Source organism: Pseudophryne corroboree, chromosome 10 (assembly GCF_028390025.1).
Source record: "Pseudophryne corroboree isolate aPseCor3 chromosome 10, aPseCor3.hap2, whole genome shotgun sequence".
Taxonomy (NCBI): Eukaryota; Metazoa; Chordata; class Amphibia; order Anura; family Myobatrachidae; genus Pseudophryne; species Pseudophryne corroboree.
This window is the reverse complement of record NC_086453.1, coordinates 266,329,114-266,346,886: the sequence shown is the minus strand read 5'-3', so window position 1 is coordinate 266,346,886 and position 17,773 is coordinate 266,329,114.

Here is a 17,773-nt window from a genome sequence, read left to right as displayed (position 1 = left end):
CTAGCCAAAATGTAACTTGTACAGTATTAAAACAATACTCACTCTGGTGGTGTGCGTTCCCAATTGATACCTTTCTCCTCCATAAATTTGGCTGAGGCAGAATGTTTAGGGTCATTGTCTTGGAATATCCTGTGATGAGATGGGTAATATTTACTCACGAATGGCACCATACATCCCTCTACTATTTTTTCTTGGAATAATTGCTTATCCATTATCCCTACAGAGATAAGAAAATGTTGTTCGTTAATAAGCAACTCATTTTATTGTGCATTTACATGTATTGTACAGTACAGAATGTATTTTTACAGAACACAGGCTCAGAATAAAGTACAGTATCTTCGAAAAAGAATAGGGGACCAGCTCCTAATTGTGATATGCCTCCCCATACATGAACCTTCAATGGATGCTTTGGGCATGGCTTTAATGAGATATGGTGACGTTTCTGGAATGACATTCGGGAGAACCTCTCAAGATCAACAGACGATTCATCTGTGAAAATGTTTCACCACTCTCAACCCATTGCCGTGCCTGTTCAACTCTCTTTTCTTTATTCACATCTCTTATCATGGGAGATATCCTGTGAAGAGCCAAAAATAATTAATCAGATACAGTAATGAAATAGATTACAGTATATACAGAGAATTCCCTGCCTGAGAGAGTAGTAACTGCGGACTCAGCCAACACCTTTAAGAATGGGTTAGATAAATTCCTATTGGATAAAGATATTCAGGGTTATGGTGCGTAGGCACGCATTATAGTTAATTTAACTAGTCCTAACATAAAAAGAACTAGTCCTATAATAAGACTGCATAGGAGACCACAAATAGGTTGAACTTGATGGACAATTGTCTTTTTTCAACCTTAGTTACTATGTTACTATGTTACTGTATGTACAGTATACTGTACTGTATGTACAGTACAGACTATGTACAGTATATACACAGTTATATATATATATATATATATATATATATATGAATGACTCAGATGAATAAACAGGCAACAGGCAGTTGTTAATGCAACGTTTCGAAGCAGTTTGCTTTGACCTGATGACGAAGTAAACTGCTTTGAAACGTTGAATTTACAACTGCCTGTTGCCTGTTTATTCATCTGTGTGCCGCACGACTGTTGGTATAGATTGGACCCACTGTGTTACCTACTGTAGGAAGGCACCAGCTACTGTATCTGATTATTGGGAGTACTGCTTTTTTATATATATATATATATATATATATATAGGGAAAAATAATTTTAGAAGAATGCGCCCATAGTGCAGATCATTTTTATTTTATGAATGCATCATTAAAAACACACATCACAGGTTAAGATATTCTCGTACCAAATTTGACCCACTCTTTGGGTCAGTTTATAAGCATAAAACCATCCACCAGGCAAACCTCCACCGCTGTGTGCAGAAGCCGGAACCATGCACCGCGCCGGTGAGCCGAACCCGTCTGGCCACTCGCGACGGACACAGGGAGATGGAAGCCAAGTAAAAACGAGCGCACATGTCTGGCAAGCTCCGCCCCAACGCGTTTCGTAGATACTTTTTCATGTTGGCGATTATCTTGCTCATAGTTTTGTTGATAGTTACTACTGGCATGTTGTCCAACCGTAACTCCTGTGTGGGGAAAAAACATTTGTGAATACTGTATTCTAAAATGTACACATTTGAAAATTTGCATCGGTTTTATGATAAAAGCTAATACTGTACATGTTTACTATACAGTACCTGATGTTCAAATTTAAGTACTGTATACTGAGTACTGCAATTACTTTCCTGTAAAAAACAGTGGAATAACTGTCCTTGGAAGTGCATAGGCCCCGTGAGACTTACAGTACTGTACAGCATAAGGGACGACTGACATACTGTACCAGCATTACATACAGTACATGTCACTACTGTATGTAAATTCTTCAATTACTGCCTACCAGCAATGCTGCTTACTGTATATTAAATATTGTAGGCCTAGAAATGTGAGTCTCAATACGGTACTTAAAAAACACATGGGGCTATGGGGATAAGCGAGCTGAATGCACCGTAAGATACTGTACACCAGACTCAGGGGCGTAGCCAGAACTTTGTGGGACCCATACTGTAGCAAAATTTTGAAGGGGCCTCCATCCCAATGCAGAGCCTTATTTAATGTTATGCCACATCGTAGTGCCCTAGCTTCTTTTATGAATCATACTGTAGTAGTGAATAAGTTCACTCTACAGTACTGTACAGTATGTCCCATTTCAGAGCTGCTAGTACACATTATGCCACACAGTACCCCCAATTCACATTATTATACTGTATAGTGCTCCCTGTTCATATTGTGCCTCATTACAGAGCTCCAGTCCATATAACATTAAAATGTCCTACAGTTCATGTTATACTGTACCACAATGGGGTGTGGTATGTTAAGTCGACAGTAAGGTGGTAGACAATGTTTGAGTCGACCACTATTGGTTGACAGTAAGTAGGTCGACAGGGATGCTAGGTCGACAGGGTCTTTAGGTCAACATGGTCAGGTGAAAAGGTCCCATAGCAGCTGCACTGCCTGCACCTACAGTATAGTATGGTACAGTAGACCATGCACATTACGATACACCGGACTCAATCACATAGCAAGTTGACCAAATGGCTACCGCCTGTGACCGCTCACCCCATCATAGCCCTCAGCTATGAGCGAGCAACAGCACAGGTTTTGTAGGCTAAGCGGATTAATGCTGATTGAATGTATGCCGTAGCAGCACGTTTGTTCCTGGATTTTACAGCTATAAATATCCTCTAAATCAGTCAGTATTTAGTGTATACACGATGGTAAACCACATCAGCACACTGCTAATTGAGGAAGTACTTTACAATCGGATTATAATTAATTAATTAGTCATGGTTGTGTGTTCACGATAGTAAACTACGTTAGCACACTGCTAATTGAGGAAGTACCTTATAATCGGACTATAATTAATTTTACAAATCACTCCTACAAGTGCCTCTATTACCATTTATATATTTTTCACCTGTGGTCACGGGGAGCAGATAAATTACAATGTGGCCAATTCAGGATCATAATGAATATCAATACTGAGGGTATCTAATTTGACGGCAAATCAGTGGTTTAATGGGTTGCATATTAAGCTGATATATATGTATTATTCCTTCCACTGATAATTATGCTCAGTCTGAATAACTTGGATTAATAATAGATCTATTTTACTACTGAATCACAGTGGATATACCACCTGTATATGCAGCAATTTGGGTATGCGAATATACCATACTGTTAATGATAGGCATATCAATTATCGATCAAGAGTGGCAAATTAATTCAAGACATGTAATAGAGATCCTCCTATTTATAGGTACAAACGAATGTGCCAACCCTCGCTCGCACATTTAATATCAGCATTCCAATTAATCCCATCCAGATACAGTCAGTTTGCTGTTACAGTGGGGTAGAAACAGTAACTTCTGTGATTGAAGTGTTTATGTGATAGAGGAACACACTCGTAATTTAGTAAATTTTGCAATAAAGCTGTCTCTTTAATTCCCAATGAGCATAATGACACACGCCTTATGAAACATCGCTCAGTTTCATTGATCAATACACCTTATTCACTTTTACACCACTGGTGATACGGCTGTGTGTATACATTAGGAGTGAATGCTTGGGCGGTATAGGATAGCAAATCCAGGGCATACAAATCCGTATAAATACCAACCCCCTGTTCTACTCCAAAGTTGAGAAAAGGAAACAATTTATTGACACATATGGGCTGTTGGTCGTAGTGTGTGTGAGACATACAAAGGATCTACAATAATATACTTACACCATAGCGGACACTGGGATTTGGAAGTTTTCTGTAGCCATCAATTGTGGGCTCGATTTATTCATATGTATACATAACAGATTTATTTGTGAATTCATTAGTATTCCAATTAACTTCCATTGATAGTTTTTGCAATCATCGAAGTGGAGATATTTTTTAATTTCACTATTTTTCTATCTTAGAGCACCTTATTCTTTTTCTATACGTAATTTTAACCATATATTTCGCTATGCTGACCGGTTTACGGCCTCTTAATGTGACAATAAAAGTTATGTTTTAATTTATCCCCTGTGCACCTTACCAGTACAACCCCATTCTCTTTCTTCCATATCATGGAGTGTCTGAATTAGAGATGAGCGCCTGAAATTTTTCGGGTTTTGTGTTTTGGTTTTGGGTTCGGTTCCGCGGCCGTGTTTTGGGTTCGAACGCGTTTTGGCAAAACCTCACCGAATTTTTTTTGTCGGATTCGGGTGTGTTTTGGATTCGGGTGTTTTTTTCAAAAAACACTAAAAAACAGCTTAAATCATAGAATTTGGGGGTCATTTTGATCCCAAAGTATTATTAACCTCAAAAACCATAATTTACACTCATTTTCAGTCTATTCTGAATACCTCACACCTCACAATATTATTTTTAGTCCTAAAATTTGCACCGAGGTCGCTGTGTGAGTAAGATAAGCGACCCTAGTGGCCGACACAAACACCGGGCCCATCTAGGAGTGGCACTGCAGTGTCACGCAGGATGTCCCTTCCAAAAAACCCTCCCCAAACAGCACATGACGCAAAGAAAAAAAGAGGCGCAATGAGGTAGCTGTGTGAGTAAGATTAGCGACCCTAGTGGCCGACACAAACACCGGGCCCATCTAGGAGTGGCACTGCAGTGTCACGCAGGATGTCCCTTCCAAAAAACCCTCCCCAAACAGCACATGACGCAAAGAAAAAAAGAGGCGCAATGAGGTAGCTGACTGTGTGAGTAAGATTAGCGACCCTAGTGGCCGACACAAACACCGGGCCCATCTAGGAGTGGCACTGCAGTGTCACGCACGATGTCCCTTCCAAAAAACCCTCCCCAATCAGCACATGATGCAAAGAAAAAGAAAAGAAAAAAGAGGTGCAAGATGGAATTGTCCTTGGGCCCTCCCACCCACCCTTATGTTGTATAAACAAAACAGGACATGCACACTTTAACCAACCCATCATTTCAGTGACAGGGTCTGCCACACGACTGTGACTGATATGACGGGTTGGTTTGGACCCCCCCCAAAAAAGAAGCAATTAATCTCTCCTTGCACAAACTGGCTCTACAGAGGCAAGATGTCCACCTCATCTTCACCCTCCGATATATCACCGTGTACATCCCCCTCCTCACAGATTATCAATTCGTCCCCACTGGAATCCACCATCTCAGCTCCCTGTGTACTTTGTGGAGGCAATTGCTGCTGGTCAATGTCTCCGCGGAGGAATTGATTATAATTCATTTTAATGAACATCATCTTCTCCACATTTTCTGGATGTAACCTCGTACGCCGATTGCTGACAAGGTGAGCGGCGGCACTAAACACTCTTTCGGAGTACACACTTGTGGGAGGGCAACTTAGGTAGAATAAAGCCAGTTTGTGCAAGGGCCTCCAAATTGCCTCTTTTTCCTGCCAGTATAAGTACGGACTGTGTGACGTGCCTACTTGGATGCGGTCACTCATATAATCCTCCACCATTCTATCAATGTTGAGAGAATCATATGCAGTGACAGTAGACGACATGTCCGTAATCGTTGTCAGGTCCTTCAGTCCGGACCAGATGTCAGCATCAGCAGTCGCTCCAGACTGCCCTGCATCACCGCCAGCGGGTGGGCTCGGAATTCTGAGCCTTTTCCTCGCACCCCCAGTTGCGGGAGAATGTGAAGGAGGAGATGTTGACAGGTCGCGTTCCGCTTGACTTGACAATTTTGTCACCAGCAGGTCTTTCAACCCCAGCAGACTTGTGTCTGCCGGAAAGAGAGATCCAAGGTAGGCTTTAAATCTAGGATCGAGCACGGTGGCCAAAATGTAGTGCTCTGATTTCAACAGATTGACCACCCGTGAATCCTTGTTAAGCGAATTAAGGGCTGCATCCACAAGTCCCACATGCCTAGCGGAATCGCTCCCTTTTAGCTCCTTCTTCAATGCCTCCAGCTTCTTCTGCAAAAGCCTGATGAGGGGAATGACCTGACTCAGGCTGGCAGTGTCTGAACTGACTTCATGTGTGGCAAGTTCAAAGGGCATCAGAACCTTGCACAACGTTGAAATCATTCTCCACTGCACTTGAGACAGGTGCATTCCACCTACTATATCGTGCTCAATTGTATAGGCTTGAATGGCCTTTTGCTGCTCCTCCAACCTCTGAAGCATATAGAGGGTTGAATTCCACCTCGTTACCACTTCTTGCTTCAGATGATGGCAGGGCAGGTTCAGTAGTTTTTGGTGGTGCTCCAGTCTTCTGTACGTGGTGCCTGTACGCCGAAAGTGTCCCGCAATTTTTCTGGCCACCGACAGCATCTCTTGCACGCCCCTGTCGTTTTTTAAAAAATTCTGCACCACCAAATTCAAGGTATGTGCAAAACATGGGACGTGCTGGAATTTGCCCATATTTAATGCACACACAATATTGCTGGCGTTGTCCGATGCCACAAATCCACAGGAGAGTCCAATTGGGGTAAGCCATTCCGCGATGATCTTCCTCAGTTGCCGTAAGAGGTTTTCAGCTGTGTGCGTATTCTGGAAAGCGGTGATACAAAGCGTAGCCTGCCTAGGAAAGAGTTGGCGTTTGCGAGATGCTGCTACTGGTGCCGCCGCTGCTGTTCTTGCGGCGGGAGTCCATACATCTACCCAGTGGGCTGTCACAGTCATATAGTCCTGACCCTGCCCTGCTCCACTTGTCCACATGTCCGTGGTTAAGTGGACATTGGGTACAACTGCATTTTTTAGGACACTGGTGAGTCTTTTTCTGACGTCCGTGTACATTCTCGGTATCGCCTGCCTAGAGAAGTGGAACCTAGATGGTATTTGGTAACGGGGGCACACTGCCTCAATAAATTGTCTAGTTCCCTGTGAACTAACGGCGGATACCGGACGCACGTCTAACACCAACATAGTTGTCAAGGACTCAGTTATCCGCTTTGCAGTAGGATGACTGCTGTGATATTTCATCTTCCTCGCAAAGGACTGTTGAACAGTCAATTGCTTACTGGAAGTAGTACAAGTGGGCTTACGACTTCCCCTCTGGGATGACCATCGACTCCCAGCGGCAACAACAGCAGCGCCAGCAGCAGTAGGCGTTACACGCAAGGATGCATCGGAGGAATCCCAGGCAGGAGAGGACTCGTCAGAATTGCCAGTGACATGGCCTGCAGGACTATTGGCATTCCTGGGGAAGGAGGAAATTGACACTGAGGGAGTTGGTGGGGTGGTTTGCGTGAGCTTGGTTACAAGAGGAAGGGATTTACTGGTCAGTGGACTGCTTCCGCTGTCACCCAAAGTTTTTGAACTTGTCACTGACTTATTATGAATGCGCTGCAGGTGACGTATAAGGGAGGATGTTCCGAGGTGGTTAACGTCCTTACCCCTACTTATTACAGCTTGACAAAGGGAACACACGGCTTGACACCTGTTGTCCGCATTTCTGGTGAAATACCTCCACACCGAAGAGCTGATTTTTTTGGTATTTTCACCTGGCATGTCAACGGCCATATTCCTCCCACGGACAACAGGTGTCTCCCCGGGTGCCTGACTTAAACAAACCACCCCACCATCAGAATCCTCCTGGTCAATTTCCTCCCCAGCGCCAGCAACACCCATATCCTCCTCATCCTGGTGTACTTCAACACTGACATCTTCAATCTGACTATCAGGAACTGGACTGCGGGTGCTCCTTCCAGCACTTGCAGGGGGCGTGCAAATGGTGGAAGGCGCATGCTCTTCACGTCCAGTGTTGGGAAGGTCAGGCATCGCAACCGACACAATTGGACTCTCCTTGTGGATTTGGGATTTCGAAGAATGCACAGTTCTTTGCTGTGCTGCTTTTGCCAGCTTGAGTCTTTTCATTTTTCTAGCGAGAGGCTGAGTGCTTCCATCCTCATGTGAAGCTGAACCACTAGCCATGAACATAGGCCAGGGCCTCAGCCGTTCCTTGCCACTCCGTGTGGTAAATGGCATATTGGCAAGTTTACGCTTCTCCTCCGACAATTTTATTTTAGGTTTTGGAGTCCTTTTTTTACTGATATTTGGTGTTTTGGATTTGACATGCTCTGTACTATGACATTGGGCATCGGCCTTGGCAGACGACGTTGCTGGCATTTCATCGTCTCGGCCATGACTAGTGGCAGCAGCTTCAGCACGAGGTGGAAGTGGATCTTGATCTTTCCCTAATTTTGGAACCTCAACATTTTTGTTCTCCATATTTTAATAGGCACAACTAAAAGGCACCTCAGGTAAACAATGGAGATGGATGGATTGGATACTAGTATACAATTATGGACGGGCTGCCGAGTGCCGACACAGAGGTAGCCACAGCCGTGAACTACCGCACTGTACTGTGTCTGCTGCTAATATATAGATTGGTTGATAAAGAGATAGTATACTCGTAACTAGTATGTATGTATAAAGAAAGAAAAAAAAACCACGGTTAGGTGGTATATACAATTATGGACGGGCTGCCGAGTGCCGACACAGAGGTAGCCACAGCCGTGAACTACCGCACTGTACTGTGTCTGCTGCTAATATATAGACTGGTTGATAAAGAGATAGTATACTCGTAACTAGTATGTATGTATAAAGAAAGAAAAAAAAACCACGGTTAGGTGGTATATACAATTATGGACGGGCTGCCGAGTGCCGACACAGAGGTAGCCACAGCCGTGAACTACCGCACTGTACTGTGTCTGCTGCTAATATATAGACTGGTTGATAAAGAGATAGTATACTCGTAACTAGTATGTATGTATAAAGAAAGAAAAAAAAACCACGGTTAGGTGGTATATACAATTATGGACGGGCTGCCGAGTGCCGACACAGAGGTAGCCACAGCCGTGAACTACCGCACTGTACTGTGTCTGCTGCTAATATATAGACTGGTTGATAAAGAGATAGTATACTCGTAACTAGTATGTATGTATAAAGAAAGAAAAAAAAACCACGGTTAGGTGGTATATACAATTATGGACGGGCTGCCGAGTGCCGACACAGAGGTAGCCACAGCCATGAACTACCGCACTGTACTGTGTCTGCTGCTAATATATAGACTGGTTGATAAAGAGATAGTATACTCGTAACTAGTATGTATGTATAAAGAAAGAAAAAAAAACCACGGTTAGGTGGTATATACAATTATGGACGGGCTGCCGAGTGCCGACACAGAGGTAGCCACAGCCGTGAACTACCGCACTGTACTGTGTCTGCTGCTAATATAGACTGGTTGATAAAGAGATAGTATACTCGTAACTAGTATGTATGTATAAAGAAAGAAAAAAAAACCACGGTTAGGTGGTATATACAATTATGGACGGGCTGCCGAGTGCCGACACAGAGGTAGCCACAGCCGTGAACTACCGCACTGTACTGTGTCTGCTGCTAATATATAGACTGGTTGATAAAGAGATAGTATACTCGTAACTAGTATGTATGTATAAAGAAAGAAAAAAAAACCACGGTTAGGTGGTATATACAATTATGGACGGGCTGCCGAGTGCCGACACAGAGGTAGCCACAGCCGTGAACTACCGCACTGTACTGTGTCTGCTGCTAATATATAGACTGGTTGATAAAGAGATAGTATACTCGTAACTAGTATGTATGTATAAAGAAAGAAAAAAAAACCACGGTTAGGTGGTATATACAATTATGGACGGGCTGCCGAGTGCCGACACAGAGGTAGCCACAGCCGTGAACTACCGCACTGTACTGTGTCTGCTGCTAATATATAGACTGGTTGATAAAGAGATAGTATACTCGTAACTAGTATGTATGTATAAAGAAAGAAAAAAAAACCACGGTTAGGTGGTATATACAATTATGGACGGGCTGCCGAGTGCCGACACAGAGGTAGCCACAGCCGTGAACTACCGCACTGTACTGTGTCTGCTGCTAATATATAGACTGGTTGATAAAGAGATAGTATACTCGTAACTAGTATGTATGTATAAAGAAAGAAAAAAAAACCACGGTTAGGTGGTATATGCAATTATGGACGGGCTGCCGAGTGCCGACACAGAGGTAGCCACAGCCGTGAACTACCGCACTGTACTGTGTCTGCTGCTAATATATAGACTGGTTGATAAAGAGATAGTATACTCGTAACTAGTATGTATGTATAAAGAAAGAAAAAAAAACCACGGTTAGGTGGTATATACAATTATGGACGGGCTGCCGAGTGCCGACACAGAGGTAGCCACAGCCGTGAACTACCGCACTGTACTGTGTCTGCTGCTAATATATAGACTGGTTGATAAAGAGATAGTATACTCGTAACTAGTATGTATGTATAAAGAAAGAAAAAAAAACCACGGTTAGGTGGTATATACAATTATGGACGGGCTGCCGAGTGCCGACACAGAGGTAGCCACAGCCGTGAACTACCGCACTGTACTGTGTCTGCTGCTAATATAGACTGGTTGATAAAGAGATAGTATACTCGTAACTAGTATGTATGTATAAAGAAAGAAAAAAAAACCACGGTTAGGTGGTATATACAATTATGGACGGGCTGCCGAGTGCCGACACAGAGGTAGCCACAGCCGTGAACTACCGCACTGTACTGTGTCTGCTGCTAATATAGACTGGTTGATAAAGAGATAGTATACTCGTAACTAGTATGTATGTATAAAGAAAGAAAAAAAAACCACGGTTAGGTGGTATATACAATTATGGACGGGCTGCCGAGTGCCGACACAGAGGTAGCCACAGCCGTGAACTACCGCACTGTACTGTGTCTGCTGCTAATATATAGACTGGTTGATAAAGAGATAGTATACTCGTAACTAGTATGTATGTATAAAGAAAGAAAAAAAAACCACGGTTAGGTGGTATATACAATTATGGACGGGCTGCCGAGTGCCGACACAGAGGTAGCCACAGCCGTGAACTACCGCACTGTACTGTGTCTGCTGCTAATATAGACTGGTTGATAAAGAGATAGTATACTCGTAACTAGTATGTATGTATAAAGAAAGAAAAAAAAACCACGGTTAGGTGGTATATACAATTATGGACGGGCTGCCGAGTGCCGACACAGAGGTAGCCACAGCCGTGAACTACCGCACTGTACTGTGTCTGCTGCTAATATATAGACTGGTTGATAAAGAGATAGTATACTCGTAACTAGTATGTATGTATAAAGAAAGAAAAAAAAACCACGGTTAGGTGGTATATACAATTATGGACGGGCTGCCGAGTGCCGACACAGAGGTAGCCACAGCCGTGAACTACCGCACTGTACTGTGTCTGCTGCTAATATATAGACTGGTTGATAAAGAGATAGTATACTCGTAACTAGTATGTATGTATAAAGAAAGAAAAAAAAACCACGGTTAGGTGGTATATACAATTATGGACGGGCTGCCGAGTGCCGACACAGAGGTAGCCACAGCCGTGAACTACCGCACTGTACTGTGTCTGCTGCTAATATAGACTGGTTGATAAAGAGATAGTATACTCGTAACTGGTATGTATGTATAAAGAAAGAAAAAAAAACCACGGTTAGGTGGTATATACAATTATGGACGGGCTGCCGAGTGCCGCCACAGAGGTAGCCACAGCCGTGAACTACCGCACTGTACTGTGTCTGCTGCTAATATAGACTGGTTGATAAAGAGATAGTATACTACTAATATTATATATACTGGTGGTCAGGTCACTGGTCACTAGTCACACTGGCAGTGGCACTCCTGCAGCAAAAGTGTGCACTGTTTAATTTTAATATAATATTATGTACTCCTGGCTCCTGCTATAACCTGTAACTGGCACTGCAGTAGTGCTCCCCAGTCTCCCCCACAATTATAAGCTGTGTGAGCTGAGCAGTCAGACAGATATATAATATATATAGATGATGCAGCACACTGGCCTGAGCCTGAGCAGTGCACACAGATATGGTATGTGACTGACTGAGTCACTGTGTGTATCGCTTTTTTCAGGCAGAGAACGGATATATTAAATAAACTGCACTGTGTGTCTGGTGGTCACTCACTATATAATATATTATGTACTCCTGGCTCCTGCTATAACCTATAACTGGCACTGCAGTAGTGCTCCCCAGTCTCCCCCACAATTATAAGCTGTGTGAGCTGAGCAGTCAGACAGATATATATAATATTATATATAGATAATAGATGATGCAGCACACTGGCCTGAGCCTGAGCAGTGCACACAGATATGGTATGTGACTGAGTCACTGTGTGCTGTGTATCGCTTTTTTCAGGCAGAGAACGGATTATAAATAAAACTGGTGGTCACTATCAGCAAAACTCTGCACTGTACTGAGTACTCCTAATGCTCCCCAAAATTAGTAAATCAAGTGTCTCTCTAATCTATTCTAAACGGAGAGGACGCCAGCCACGTCCTCTCCCTATCAATCTCAATGCACGCGTGAAAATGGCGGCGACGCGCGGCTCCTTATATAGAATCCGAGTCTCGCGATAGAATCCGAGCCTCGCGAGAATCCGACAGCGTCATGATGACGTTCGGGCGCGCTCGGGTTAACCGAGCAAGGCGGGAAGATCCGAGTCGCTCGGACCCGTGAAAAAAAACATGAAGTTCTGGCGGGTTCGGATTCAGAGAAACCGAACCCGCTCATCTCTAGTCTGAATACCCTAGCTAAATTACACAGGGGTGATAGGGCTAGGCGAGCTCTATGCACATTACGATACACCGGACTCAAACGCATAGTAAGTTGACAAAATGTCCGCCGCCCGTGAACCCCCCCACCTCGTGGCAGCGCTCAGCTATGGAGTGAGCGACGGCATAGGTTTTGCAGGCTACAGGGCAATGCTGAAGGAGCGTCACAATATGCTAGCTAAAATACACAGGCGCGATAGGGCTAGGTGAGCTCTATGCACATTACGATACACCGGACTCGATCGCATAGCAAACTGACAAAATGGCCGCCGCCTGTGCACCCACGCCTCGTGTCAGCGCTTAGCTAAGGAGCGAGCGATGGCATAGGTTTTAGAGGATACTGGGCAATGCTGAAGGAGCGTCACAATATGCTAGCTAAAAAATACACACATACAATAAGTTAATTTAGATATATAAATGAAAACAGTAAATTAAAGAATTACCGATCAAATACTGTATGGAGAAACTGTATAAATGACCTGGAACAAGTGAGGCCAGCAGAAGACTTCAACAGCAGGAACAGAGAGCAAATTAGCAGGAGATTTTTCAAAGGTCGGAGAGGATCCACACAGCAAGTCTGATTACAAAGAAACAGCTTTGCAGAGTGGTTACCGGGCAGTGACTGAGGCGCTCTTTTATCCTGATTCAAACAAAGGAAATTCTTCCTGCTCAAAGTATATTCTGTGATTGGTGCCTGTGTTGGTGCATTCATTTTAGCCACCACCTCCCCCTACCCCTATCCCACTTTCCCCCTGGGAGCTGTAAATGCTGATTTACTTACAGGACTAAAAGCAATACTTTAATACACTCAATACACTTTAAAATTGAGCTGCTGCGGCCGCTGTATTCAATCCTTAACCTACGTACTTTTTACTCAGTTATCGTACAAATCCCCGTACCGTGTACGCACTTTGCGTACACACGCCGCGACGGACGCACAAAGTACACGCGGTGCATACACACACACCGACACGCCGTCAGCACTATGCAGCTACACGTGTGCCTGAAATACACTTATAACCTTAGCAGGGAAAGAGACACAACACCAATTGTAATTAAGCTGTTGGGATCCGACCCGCCAATATATAATTGATAAAAAGGGGGTTACAACAAATATACAATTACACTAACAGAAAAGAGGCTACAATACAATGGTACATATGTTTGGTTTCGCCTGCGCCACACGGTCCGGTGCTCAGATCAATCAGGCAAGATGACCTTCAGAGAGAGAGTGACCAGCTAGGCAGCTTTGGCTTTTATACAGTTGGTAAAAACACAATACAATGGAAACTGTAACCTCTTCATCCATAGGTCAAAGGGCTGGTCATTTACAGTACAGGAGGGGTCATAGGTTGGTTTGAATAGGTGGGCGATGTCTGTTCCCGGTGTGCTTGCAGTTGGTCTTCACTGGGTTCCCGCCGAATATCAGAGTACAGTAAATATAGTATAATAGTAATATTCTGTTCCTGCGCATAATTATGTGCAGGAGCGTGCTATCTTCTGCAAACTGCTACCGGACTGTTGCCCTTAAAATACCCTACAGCTGGATACCAAACACCACCTCATAATCTAATGCTGTCCCCTCATATCCTGTAAAGGTGAATCCCTTTATTGTTGTACCATTTAAACAAGTATAAATTGCTGGTGTGGTGCATGCGGGCTATGTGTTCATTGTGCACTATGTGGATTAAATATGTGATATGTCTTTGTGGCTTTTCCATGCAAGTACAAATGCTACCGTAATTACTCATACCACGCGCTAATACACAGGACCACGTGAGCGGTTATACGCAACTTGCGAATATGCGCACGCATGGCAGAACAAGTACGCGCACGGAGGACATCTGTGTGGAGTTTGTCCGTGATGTGTGTACTGTAATATTTTCCGACTTCGACAGTCCACCCTTTGGCAGTCATCAATAACTGCCACTCTTAACTAATAAACTAAAAATATTACCTATACAATATATACACAGCTTGGATGATCGGGGGAGAGTTGTAGGTGGGAAATGTATAGCCTAGTGGGATAGTAAAAGCATGTATGTATGAATCAATGTCTGAGGGGCATGTATCATCGTGCTGTATATGTTCTAAGTAAGCTTCGAGGTATTGCGAAGTATACATTAAATCCTTCTCATCCCATATTAAGGGTCTGTAAATGGGCAAACAAACACTACCGAGCTCTTTTCGGCTTCTTATTCCAACAAATGGGGAGCACATTTAGTTGATGATACATGGAGGGGGAACATATGTGAATGCTACTATATGTGTATAACACCTGTCGACTATGTGTGCCATTAACTGAGGGTTGCAGAGATGAAGATAAGATACATATATATAAAAATACATTCACATAAACATTGGGTAGGGTTGACGTCTTTTCTGGTTGGATGTTTTCTGGGTAAAGGGGGAGACAGAGAAAAATGGTGAAAGAAACAGGCCATGAAATTCATTTGCAATCCTTATCATAACACTGTTTCTATTAATGGGTCATAAACCAAATCTGCTGCTGTGACAACACCCTCGCTCCTTAGACTCATCAAATTTGTGCTGCGCTTGCGCCGCGTCAGAATTCGAACACACTTAAATATCACACCAATAATTATGACGACACCTAGGATACACAGGAGAAACTTTCCTGCACGTGCAATTACATTCTGCACCCACTCTCCTAATCCAGAAAACCATTTGAGTGGGTTTAACCATGAGACCCAGCCGGTCAATTCATTACCCACAGCTGTCAGGGTAAGATTGTGTCTCTTCCGGAACTCCCACTTCAACTGCAAGATCTCATCCATCTTTTGATCGATGATTTCCGTGGGGTCGTCAGTGCTATTCGTAATATACGTACAGCACTTCACGCCATATTGAGTTGCCAGAGTGACAAAGTACCCACCCGTCAAGGACGTGACATAATTCAGGACCATCCTGTGCTGGACCAGCTCTGTCTTGTAAGCTTGTAACTCCCTGCCCGTATACCTAAAGGTGTCATCATACATCTCAGTGATATTATCTATCAAGTTCGCTAGCGCATGGATGTACCTATACTTTATAGTTCCTCTGGCAGTACGGGTGATATCTAATGCGAGTAGGAACTGAATCCCGGTGGATTCGTGGATCAAATCGGAGGCTGCGTGCTCTGCCCTATCTATGAGGTGTCTCTTGATGATGTGTTCATAATGGGTGTGAGTATAAGGAGTCTGAGCATTGCGGTGAATGTCTTTCATTTTATCGTGCTCTAAGGTCATGACCTCTGGTAATACCCTTCCAATATAACACAATCCCTCAGAGCTCGTAGTAAGCCACTTGTACGCTTTCCTCCCACATATGAAATAGGCATCATCTGGGAGAACATAGGGGACAAAATGTAACAACACCATATTGCAAATCTTACAGGTAAAGAAACCAATCCCCAGTTCTCTCATCTGCTCAGTACAAGTATCAGGCTGGATGATGTGGACACAATACCCCGGTGACACTTTTCCAACCCACATGGTCTTGCTCCCACATGTATACCTATACCAAAAATACCTCCCACTGTTGGCTATCTTGCGTACAAGTTCAGAGTCAATAGGCATCCTATCAGCTCTGTGTGAAAAGGTCATTGTCTCGTTATTCCAGGTTACTTCCCAATTTCCGGGTTTTCGGAAATTGGAGACATTAAAGCATATTAGTGATCTATCTACATGATACTGGTGGAGTTTCAAGCTAGGGGGCCTATATATATTAAATTTCTTGTCCACCGGTCTCCCACCCCGTAATTCAAGTACCTCATCTAACGTTAATGGATATGGCACTAATCCTGACTTACTCTGTCCTTGGGGTACTTGTGAGCACACCCAGCATTCTGTCTGGTTTAAGACCTTTCCCACTAATGAGTGGTAATCACTCAACGGATGTCGGTCCATATCGATATTACTGTTGGACTGACATCTCTGGATGCACCCATCTTCGACTATGTTCTCGCAATATTTACAAATACAATGTTCATCAGACAATAACCCGTCACGTTGCCTCCCAGCTCCGTGACTACCAGAGCGCTTACTGATACCAGCCTTTACTCGAGTGATGTGCTGCTCTTGAGATCCTACAAATTCGTACTCGCCATCAGAACCCATTCCAGATCCTTGCTCGACTTCTCTGGGACCCTCACCAAAACAAATTGTCCTGAGCAAAAACAGAATTACTAGCAGAACCCGAAATGCAGTCTCTTGTGATAGATCCATTTTGTTAGGGGAAAGGAAGAAAATAAGGAGGAGAAAAGAAAGGAAAATGCAGTGGGGGGTGAAAAAAGAAAATGGTGCGACAACAGTCCTTGATCTTGTTGCTCTCCGCACTCAGGTGCCGTTCAACAGTCCTGCCTCTCAGCTTTCCCGGAATAGACTCTCTAGTGATATGAGGTTCTCTTCACCTTGCTCTTTGTCACAAGTTTTCTCCGGGTCAGCGAACTTCTTGCAGTGGGACGAGTGGACCCAAGTCTCTCTTTCAGCGACTTTTAGTGCTATTGTGCTGGTTAACAAGACTTGGTATGGTCCTTCCCACCTGTCTATGAGGCAACCTGAGCGTAAGAAATTTCGAATCATCACATAATCCCCAGGCTCAATGTCATGACAATTACTGTTCGGTAGGTCAGGAATCACCAGCTTTAGATTTCTTTGTTGATTTCTTAGCTGCTGGCACATCCTAACCAAATATTTCACAGTTATTTCGTTATTGCATTTCAAATCATCCTGGGGGTCTATCATTACATGAGGTTGTCGACCAAAAAGAATTTCAAAGGGTGATAAGTTAAGCGGTGACCTGGGAGTGGTTCTGATGCTGTACAACACTAGTGGTAAAGCTTCTGGCCACAGCAATCCAGTTTCAGCCATCACTTTGCTCAACTTGTTCTTAATAGTGCTGTTCACTCTCTCTACCTTCGCACTCGCCTGTGGGCGGTACGGAGTATGCAGCTTGCTATTAATTCCCATCAGTTTGCACATGACCTGAAAGACTTCACCTGTAAAGTGGGTACCCCTATCACTTTCAGTTACTCTAGGGATACCATATCTGCACACAAATTCCTGCACAATTTTCTTTGCAGTGAACGTAGCA